Raw genomic sequence first — 11405 nt, 5'->3', positions numbered from 1 at the left:
TTCCAGGCCTAGCTGTTACAGAGACCCATACCACCTGTTTGGCTTTTCTGCTGGATGGTGGAGACCAGTTGGTTTTCCCAGGAGCATTCATCTTTCCTCCTGAGATTGGTGGCAAACTCTCTCCAGAATTCACAGCATTTTGATAAGCACTTTGTATCTCTTCACTTCTGGTCTTCAGAGGCATCCTAAAGCCAGGAGAACAAAAGATCTTCTATTTCCTTCCATCTGCTCTTGGAAGAGTCAAGGCCTGGCTCTACCCTCCAGGCCCCCAGTCAGTTGGTCCCACATCTGCTTTTCTCAGAAAAGGTCGTTTGCTATTGATATGGACTTGGGGAATATGTTAAAATACCATCTTCACATGCACACACACAAAAGCGTGTACTACATATTTTAAGCCAAGAAGTATTTTTTGTGGTAACAAGGAATATATCCATATTTTAAAAGTTTAATATCTGTAAGTCTGATCTCGGCTTCTAGAAAGAGCTTAGATTTTAAGCAGAAAAAAGAAGAGAAAGATCAGATAAAATTACATTACTAAGCTATAAGGGCAAAGAGTTAGCTAGCACTCTGTTAGAGGAGACTCCCTTTGACATTCCACTAAAGAAAGTCAAAATGATGTTTTATACCTTGAGGTTCTGAACAATAGAAAGAGAGAAAAAAAGTAATATAAATTGAAGAGAATTCAGAACCACTATATTCTCTAACCCTTCTCGCTTCTATGAAAGGATCTGGACATAGTTGGGCATACGGATAAGTCAGATAAATGAGAATGAAGTTTGTCCATCGAGTTTTTCCCTTCATGTCCTCCAGAGAGTATGGCTTCATCTTTGCACCTTTCCCCTGCACTGCAAAAGAGGAAGTCAAACATACGTCCTGAGCAACAGTAGCAGTCTTCCTTTATTTTATGTCTCTTAATTTCTGGAGATGTCCAGGCACAACTTCTAAGATATTGGATCTTTTTTCCAAAAATAGGAACTATATTTTTCAAATTCATAATAACCGGTTAAACCAACAGCGATGCACTTTCCATAGAAATCATTTGTACCCTGTTTTAATAAGTTTGGTCTGCATGGTGTACAAGCGAGCCAAGCAGCTGCAGGCAGAATGAACGGGATTGCTATGAAGTAGGAAAAGGTCTCCCTTAGGAAAGAGCTATGCCTTTAACAGTGTGACCTAATGGAAGCACTCCAGACATAAAAATGCAGACTTCCCAAGGCATGAAGCTTTCATTCTTCTGTAACTGCCACGGTGAGAAAAACTCCCAGAGAGACTGTAAAAGAGCAGTGGTGTTGTCATTATCATTTCTGTGTAAAGGAAAAACCTTTTATGTCTAAAGATTTTTTTTTCTATTTCATAAGATATCTCTGTTTGAAAACTTTTAAATATGATTTTAGGACTCTGCTTCCAACCAATAGACCAGCTCTAATACAGTAAACACTCAATTTCAGCTGCTCAATGAAGGTCTACTTAAATTATTTTCTTATAAAAGTTCTAAAGATCATCTATTTACAGCTTTGATATCACTTCTGGATTGCGATGGCACATGTGTGAACAAATAGCAGTACAGTAAAACGTCATGAACCTATGGATAATAAGCTCTTCAGTGATGAGAGCTCATGTGTTAAGCTATATTTCATCTACTACATTGAGGACATAATCTTGAGATGATAGATCTAGAAGAAACCTCTGGAGGCTATCAGATTTACACATTTCTTTTCAAACATCTCAGTGTTATTCAAGACTGATGGCTGTTTTCTTCATAAACATATTCCAAGACAGAGACCCAACAATTTTTAAGTTTTTGAAAAATCATCCACCTTATAAGAAGCGCTTCTACTTCTCCATCTAAAATGACATTTTAATAACTTTTTCTTTTCCCAAAAACTGTAGCAGTTTTATTTTTTAGGGGAACCAGGGACATAAAATGAGGAAGCTGAATCTCGGAAAGAGTGAGCAGAATTTGAACTTTGTCTTCTAACTGCTGGTGCTATACTGCCTCAAAAATGAATGAAAACATAATGCATATAATATTATTTTAAAATACCATCATTCCTTACTATTCACAGTGAATTCATCTTTTAATTTTCATACCTTTCATTCTGTCACCTTATCAGCACAATGTAAGAAAGGATGAAAAAGGAGTATGTAAATGCAGCACAGATTTTTTTTCAAGGTATTCTGCAATTGGTTAACACATTCTCACAAGGGAAAATTGTTTAATCCAGACTGTTTTACTCATAGGCAAAGTGAAGATGTAGAAAGAGATAATTTCTAAAATTCCTTCTATTTTAACACTATTTGAAACAATTCAGTTTTGCTTTATGAAAGTTTTCCTAATATTTGCAATACCATGAAAATATCCAAGGTTTCATGATATCTACCTTTAGTAGAGCTTTACAATCTAGTGAAATGGTATGCATAGAAAAGATCCCTTTGAACCTGGCCCATGTTTCATTAATGTTTTGAATACAGGATTTACAGTTATGATTTTATACTTTGTTTTCCAGTTCCTTTTTGATATCCTAAAAGTCTATGAAAAATCAAGGTCAGTCAATCCATCAGAGATCAGCACAATAATCATCTGCAAATTACAACTCTTTTTATACTTCAAAGTTCCTCTCCCACCCTCAGGAATACATATAATTTCAATGACATATTCTTCATAAACAGAACGCAGAAATGAATGGGACTTGGGGAATGGATAAGAATTTGCCTTTGAAAAATAAGAGGCTCTCAAGTTGCACATTCTTATGATAATATGCACAGAATGAAGAGTATTATGGGTCTCTTGCATCTTGCAGCGGGATTTCTCTCTCCTAATGTAACTAAGAATGGCATGCTGTCTCATCCCTATGGTACAAGGACAAAGACTAGAACAAACAATGTCAAAATCTTTACTACCTCCTCCAATTTTTCCCACTCTTTTCAAGGCTTCAGTTTCACTTCAGCCCATCAAATCCCCATGCTGTCAACAGATGGCCCAATTTTAGAATGCTCTTATAGTAGAGTCTCCTGACCATACTTTTCTCAACTTCCTTTCCCACGTGCAAATCTCTATCATCACTCATTCTAAGTTCTGCATTACACAGAGGAAGTCATCAGGGCTTAACCGTCAGACAGATCTGCCCAGGTCCATCACTTGTGCAAGTTATTTCGTGTTTTCTTAAACTGGGACTAACACTTCCTCCAAAGTATAGCATAAGGATTTTAGATAAAAGTAGTCTTCTTTATACAAGGATGCTTAGTAGATTGGTTCTAGTTGACCCATAATATGTGCTAACTAAATGGTGGTTATTCTTCTGATCGCCAAGGAAAGTGTCTTTCCTCTTTAGCAAGGCTAATTTCTCCCATTTTCTTTAGGATCATCATATATCCTCCACTGCTTCTCAGGTTTATAATTAACAAACTGCCTCCTGGGCTCTCAAACATGTTTAGGTATACCATTTTTAGTGTACAACTTTGTGAGTTTTGACAAATGTGTACTATCATGTAACTCCCACCATGTTAAAACACAAAGAAAGTTGAAATAACTCCCCAAATTCCTCTGTGTCTTCTCCTCATCCCTAGATACTGGCAATCTTTGGCTCATTTTCTGTTTCTTCTGCTTTGCCTTTGCAAATATGTTACATAAATGGAATCATGTAATATGTAGCCTTTTGAGCCTAACTTCTTGCATTTAGTATAATGGTTTGCGATTCATCCATTTTGTTACACGTAGTAGTCATTTGTTCCTTCTAAGTAGTGTTCTACAGAATGGACACATCATAATGTGTTTCCAGTTGTGTGTGTTCTCCATTCTCCAGTTGAAGGGCATTTGAGATATTTCCAGTTTTTTACAATTGTAAATAAGCCAAAGCTGAGATTTAAATTACTTTTGTTTTTCAAATTTGTTTTCATTTTTATGTTTAAGATTGAGAAGCATTTGTCTCTTCCATTCCTACAAATTCATAAATTTATAGATTCATCATGGAATCTATATGAATCTAAATGAATCTAAGATTCATTTCTGCTTGCAAAGTGACAATTTCTGACTGAGCTCACCTTCTTGTAATAGCTTGCCAGACTCAGGCGATGTCAGTCAAAGCTTGCTGCTATCATTCTCTTTTCCATTCATTTTAGATTCATAATCAGTTACCACATCATTGTGAGCAATAGTTTTATGATAAGTTTTGCTACTGCAGAGTGTGGAAAAACATTCCAACTTCCAGTAGTAATTTTCTTTCTACCTGCTTCTCAGCCTCCATGACAATGCAATAAATTGGGGGCAGAGGAGAGGTATTACAATATCTTAAAAATTCTAGATAATCAATTTTTACATTAATCGGTTTAGGCTGTGTTGTCAAACCCACCAAATATCTAGTGACTTAACAGAAATTTGCTTTTTCCTTGCACTTCCTGTCTAACTGGACAGGTGGGAGTTGGCCTGCTCTTGGTGTCACTCAAAAAGCCAGTGTGATAGAGATGCTATCTCCACATGCACTTCATCACTCATCATTGCAGCTTCAGGAAAGGAAATGGCAAATTGTACATTGACTGCCTAGGACAGAAACGTGTTTCTACCTGGGAGTGATATCTGCTACTTATACTTACATCTCATTGCCAAAACCACAAAGCCACACCTAACTTCAAAGATGGTGAAGAAATACAGCCCTATCAGCTGCCTCACGACAGAGAGCTATAGCATCACGACAGAGAGCTAAAATTCTAACTACTAATGGTTACAACAGTGTTTCATTTCTCCCAACCATTTAACCTAGTTTCCTAACACCTCCATTTAATAAAGATGACTCTCTTTGCCCAGCAATTTTAATGCTCCCCTTTATTATCTACTAAAATCGCATGTGTAATAAGTCTGTTACTGAACTCTATTCTGTTAACTTTTGCTACTATCTATATGTCACTGTACTTCAGTATCATGGCCATATAAAATCTTTTGATAATGGTAGGGAAGATCCTTCTTCACTTTTCTCTATGGGCTATCCTCACATGTTTATTCTTTATAAGACTTACTTTATCAATCCTAAATATACAAGTGATGCATCAGTAAAAAGAACCCAACAATAAGGGAATACATATAAATAAAGCATGAATGTGCCTGTTCAATTCCCCCTTTTCATTCTCATTCTCTGATTAAGAAGTAGTTTTGATCTATTTTGCCATTTTTAAAATACATGTACATGCATATTTCTTGAGATGTACATTATATTGACTTGCTGGGTTAACATTGTTTAGTATAAATAGAATCATACTACACATATTGTTTAGCTATTTTTTTTCTGATTTAGTTTGGTATGGACAGGGAACATGATTTCAAAACTGAAATTTGTTAATATTTGTTTTACAGTTCAGCTATAGTCCATGAGGTTGCAAAAAAGTCAGACACAGCTGAGCATCTGAGCACTGAGCACTATCTCTCCTATGGGCTGTTTAGCTAATACAGCTTTGTGGATTTTTTCGTTTCTTTGGTTTTGATTTTGGCAAGTTTCCTCGAGGGGTTATAGTATGCATCCTTAATTAATCACAGTCTTCTTGAATTAATATTATATCACTTCACTTATTATGTAAGAAACAGTTGTAAATTTTATTTGCACCCTTCCTATCCTTTCTGTTGTTTATTTGCTAAGTTGAGTCTGACTCTGCAATCCCATGGACTATAACCCACCAGGCTCTCTGTCCATGGAATTTCCCAGGCAAGAATACTGGAGTGGGTTGCCATTTCCTTCTCCAGAGGATCTTCCCAACCCAGGGATTGAACTCACATCTCTTGTGTCTCCTGCATTGGCAGGTGGATTCTTTACCACTGAACCACCTGGGAAGCCCAAACCTTTATGATACTGTTCCATATATTTGTTATTGTTTTTTAATCACTAAGTTGTGTTTGACTATTTGCATCACACATTTACCTCTAAGTGTATTACAAATCTCAAAATATACTGTTTTTACTTTTATGTATTGTATGACTTGAAAAAGTTAAGAAAACAAATATTAGTATTTTATAATTACCTATACATATAATATTTCTTGTATTCTCCACTCCTTCCCATCTATCTGAATTCCCACATGGTATCACTTTATTCAATCTAAAGACATTCCATCAGCATATCTTGTACTGTGGTAAATTCTGCTGGCAACAAGTTCTCTCAACCCCCATTTATCTAAAAAATTTTTTTAGATATTTTTCTTTCATTTTTGAAAGATATTTTTGCTGGATATGCAATTCTAAGTGAGACTTAAGCCTTGGTGTAAGATGGTCTAGAATAACCTCTTGCTATAACTAGAAATTGGAATAATTGTGGAACACAATTATTTTCAGATAGTGGGGCAATAGGTAATAGAGGGCTGTGATTCCTAAGAAGGGAAATCAAATGAGGTGAGACTTAGCATAGCATAAGGAAGGCAAACTTAAAAAGAGTCCAGCAGTCCCACCGAACTGAGGATACAGACTGGAGACCAGTGCAGCTAGAATTTTCAATATTTAGAATAAGGAGATACACAAAGAATCAGTCATTCAGTCAGTTCAGTCACTCAGTCATGTCCAACTCTTTCTGACCCCAAGGACTGCAGCACACCAGGCTTCCCTGTCCATCACCAACTCCCAGAGCTTACTCAAACTCATGTCCATTGAGTCGGGATGCCATCCAACCATCTCATCCTCTGTTGTCCCCTTTTCCTCCTGCCTTCAATCTTTCCCAGCATCAGGGTCTTTTCCAATGAGTCAGTTCTTCACACCAGATGGCTGAAGTATTGGAGTTTCAGCTTTGGTATCAGTCCTTCCAGTGAATATTCAAGACTGTTTTCCTTTCAGATGGATTGGTTGGATCTCCTTGCAGTTCAAGGGACTCTCAAGAGTCTCCTCCAACACCACAGTTCAAAAGCATCAATTCTTCACTGCCCAGCTTTCTTTATTGTCCAACTCTCACATCCATACATGACCACTGGAAAAACCATAGCTTTTGCTATATGGACCTTTGTTGACAAAGTGATGTCTCTGTTTTTTTAATATGCTGTCTAGGTTTGTCATAGCTTTCCTTCCAAGTACCACATGTCTTTTAATTTCGTGACTGCAGTCACCGTCTGTAGTAATTATGGAACCCAAGAAAATAAAATCTGTCACTGTTTCCATTGTTTCCCCATCAATTTGCCATGAAATGATGGGACTGGATGTCATCTTAGTTTCTTTAGTCTTGAGTTTTAAGCCAACTTTTTCACTCTCTTTTTTCACCCTCATCAAGAGGCTCTTTAGTTCCTCTTCACTTTCATTAGAATGATATCTGCATATCTGAGGTTGCTGATATTTCTCCCAGTAATCTTGATTCCAGCTTATGAGTCATCCAACCCAGCATTTCCCATGATGTTCTCTGCATATAAGATAAATAAGCATGGTGACAGTATACAGCCTTGATGTACTCCTTTTCAACCAGTCCATTGTTTCGTTTCTGGTTTCAACTATTGCTGCTTGACCTGCATATATATTTTTCAGGAGACAGGTAAGGTGGTCTGGTATTCCCATCTCTTTAGGAATTTTCCAGTTTCTTGTAATCAACTTAGTCAAAGGCTGTAGCACAGCCAATGAAGCAGAAACATATGCTTTTCTGGAATTCCCTTGCCTTTTCTGTAATCCAACAGATATTGGCGGTTTGAACTCTGGTTCCTCTTCCTTTTCTAAATCCAGCTTGTATATCTGGAATTTCCCAGTTCACGTACAGTTGGAACCTAACTTGAAGGATTTTTTTTTTTTTTTGGAACCTAGCTTGAAGGATTTTGAACATAATCTTGCTAGCATGTGAAATGAGTGCAATTATATAGTGGTTTGAACACTCTTTGGTATGGCCTGTCTTTGAGATTGGAGTGAAAACTGCCCTTTCCCAGTCCTGTGGCCACTGCTGACTTTTCCAAATTTGCTGGCCTATTGAATGCAGTACTTTAACAGCATCATATTTTAGGATTTGAAATAGCTCAATTGGAATTCCATCACGTCTACTAGCTTTGTTCACAGTAATGCTTCCTAAGGCCCGCTTGACTTCACACTAGGTGGTTACCCAGGGTCATTAAGAACATTTTTGTTTTGTTTTTTTAAGTAGGTCTTCTGTGTATTCTTATATGCAGAGTACATCATGAGAAATGCTAGGCTGGAGGAAGCACAAGTTGGAATCAAGATTGCTGGAAGAAATATCAATAACCTCAGATATGCAGATAACACAACTCTTATGGCAGAAAGTGAAGAACTAAAGAGCTTCTTGAGGAAAGTGTAAGAGGAGAGTAACAAAGTTGGCTTAAAGCCCAACATTCAGAAAACTATGATCATGGCGTCTGGTCCCATCACTTCATGGCAGATAGATGGGGAAACAATGGAAACAGTGCCTGACTTTATTTTTTTGGGCTCCAAATCACTGCAGATGCTGATTGAAGATATGAAATTAAAAGATACTTACTCCTTGGAAGAAAAGTTATGACCAACCTAGACAGCATATTAAAAAGCAGAGACATTACTTTGCCAACAAAGGTTCATCTAGTTAAGGCTATGGTTTTTCCAGAGGTTATGTATGGATGTGAGAGTTGGACTATAAAGAAAGCTGAGCACCGAAGAATTAATGCTTTTGAACTGTGGTGTTGGAGAAGACTCTTGAGAGTCCCTTGGACTGCAAGGAGATCCAACCAGTCCATCCTAAAGGAGATCAGTCCTGGGTGTTCATTGGAAGGACTGATGTTTAAGCTGAAACTCCATACTTTGGCCACCTGATGTGAAGAGCTGACTCATTGGAAAAGACCCTGATGCTGGGAAAGATTGAAGGCAGGAGGAGAAGGGGATGACAGAGGATGACATGGTTGGATGGCATCTCCAATTTGATGGACATGGGTTTGGGTGGACTTCGGGAGTTGGTGATGGACAGGGAGGTCTGGCGTGCTGTGGTTCATGGGGTTGGACACGACTGAGAGACTGAACAGAAGTGAACTGAAGTGTGTATTCTTGCCACCTCTTAATCTTTTCTGCTTCTGTTAGGTCCTTGCCATTTCTGTCTTTTACTGTTCCCATTTTTGCAAGAAATGTTCCCTTGGTATCTCCAATTTTCTTGATGAGATCTCTAGTTTTTCCCATTCTATTGTCTTCCTCTATTTCTTTGCATATTTCACTTAAACAAGTGCTTCTAACCTCTACTTGCTACTCTCTGGAGTTCTGTACTCAGTTGGGTATATCTTGTCCTTTCTCCCTTGTTTTTCACTTTTTGTCTTTCCTCAACTATTTGTAAGGCCTCCTCAGACAACCATTTTGCCATCTTTCATTTCATTTTCTTTGGGTTAGTTTTGGTCATGCCTCCTGTACAATGTTATAAATCTCCCTCCATAGTTCTTTAGGCACTCTGTCTACCAGATCTAATCCCTTGAATCTATTCATCACCTCCACTGTATAATCATAAGGGATTTGATTTAGGTCATACCTGAATGACCTAATGGTTTTCCCTACTTTCTTGAATTTAAGTCTGAATTTGGAAATAAGGAGTTCATGATCTGAGCCACAGTCAGCTCCAGATCTTGTTTTTGCTGACTGTATAGAGCTTCTTCACATTTGGCTGTGAAGAATATAATCAATACGATTTCAGTATTGGCTACTTAATGATATCTATACATAGAGTTGTCTCTTGAGCTGTTGGAAGAGGGTGTTTGTTTAAATGGTCTATATTTATTTTAATTTTCTTTTATATTTTTAGTCCATTCAAATTTTTGTTGGTGGTAGTGTTGTCAGTGGTTTGCTCTACACTGTTATTAAATTCAGTTTTATATTTCCAGTAAAAATTGATAGAGTACTAATTAGAGAAATTTTTAAAAACACAAAAGAATATATTTTTAAGTAAGGAAAAAAGCATTATTTTTCTTTCTTCTTAGGATACCTTGTTCCAGTCATTTATTAATGCATAGGTTTTGGTTTTAAATAATTTGATCATATTATATACAGAAAATTGTAAGATATTTTCCAACTTAACGTATGAGAAGCATTTCCTTTTGTTAGCTACTCCAATTCTTTTCCATTTTAATTATTTGAAGTAACACTCCAGTGATCCCTTTTTAATAGTTTCCCAAGAGTGGAATTAACTGGTCAACATTTGTTGATACATATTTAATAACATTGCTAAATTAAGTTCCAAAATGTTCCAGTAGTTTATATTCATATTTATTAAAGTATATGTTTCATTACATTCTTGACAAGGATTCTTTAAAATTCTGATAGTTTCATAGATAAAGTATAAGGTGTCTCATCTTTTTCTATTTACAGTCATTTTATTACTTGTAAGGGCTTCCCTGATGGCTCAGATGATAAAGAATCTGTCTGTAATGCAAGAGACCCGGATTTGATCCCTGGGTTGAGAAGATCCCCTGGAGAAGGAAATGGCAACCCATTCCTGTGTTCTTGCCTGGATATAATCCCATGGACAGAAGAGTCTGGTGGACTACAGTCCATGTAATTGCAAAGAGTCAGGGAGAACTGACTGACTAACACTTTCACTTCATTTTCACGTACTTGTAAGATTAGACATTGTTTTATAGGCTTATTAATCAGTTATTTATCTTCTGTTGACATTTATTAATTTTTTCAATTCTTTACTTTTAGTCCTCACCAATACTATTTTCATCTATTAATATCCTGAGTACCACCCCTCATTTATTAAGGACTTTGCTAAATCACTCAGACTTGCTTAGGTTCCACAATTATCCTGATTATCTACCAATGTTCATCTCATATCCTTGTCTCTTATTTTATCAGCTTCCTTATTTCCAACAACTTTCATTTCCACTTCACATTTGCCACACTCTCCTGTCTCAGTCATCACTGCAAATGCTTCATAAAGTCATAAATTCACAATTTCCTCTGCCCTTAACCATGTTCGTCCTTCCAGCTCTCCTACTTCATTATTACCATAATACTTTAACTTCATCTAATTTCCAAGTACTTAAGAATCATCAGCATTCTCTCTTGCCCTCAGATCTATCTGTAATCTATCTGTAAAACTCCCTTTACCTTCAGGTCCCACATCAACTCCATGAAATATTTTCATAGTTATCCGTTAGGCCCTTATCGCTCTGACTCACTTATCTTCTATTACATATTTTCTTAAAAAATTCAATCCAGCTTAGCTTACCTGTCCTCCTCCTCTCTGACCAAACTTTGCTTGATGAGCTCTCCTGATGATTAGCACTGTTCACTGTTAAAAAATTCAAGATCTTTTCTCTCAACTGGACCTTCAGTGCTTCTCAGAAATCCTGTATATTTCCTCTAGTTGCTCTTACTTTCTTCAGCTGTGAACAATACCATAAACTTGCTTCACTTTCTCAAACTACCAAGATAGCTCCACTAGCTAATATGCTTGGCAGATAAAAGTTTACAATAAATGTTTGTGGAATAAATGCTA

The sequence above is a fragment of the Muntiacus reevesi genome, chromosome 8 (assembly GCF_963930625.1).
Source record: "Muntiacus reevesi chromosome 8, mMunRee1.1, whole genome shotgun sequence".
NCBI classification, from domain to species: domain Eukaryota; kingdom Metazoa; phylum Chordata; class Mammalia; order Artiodactyla; family Cervidae; genus Muntiacus; species Muntiacus reevesi.
The sequence above is the reverse complement of the archived record's forward strand: the minus strand, read 5'-3'. Positions refer to the sequence as shown.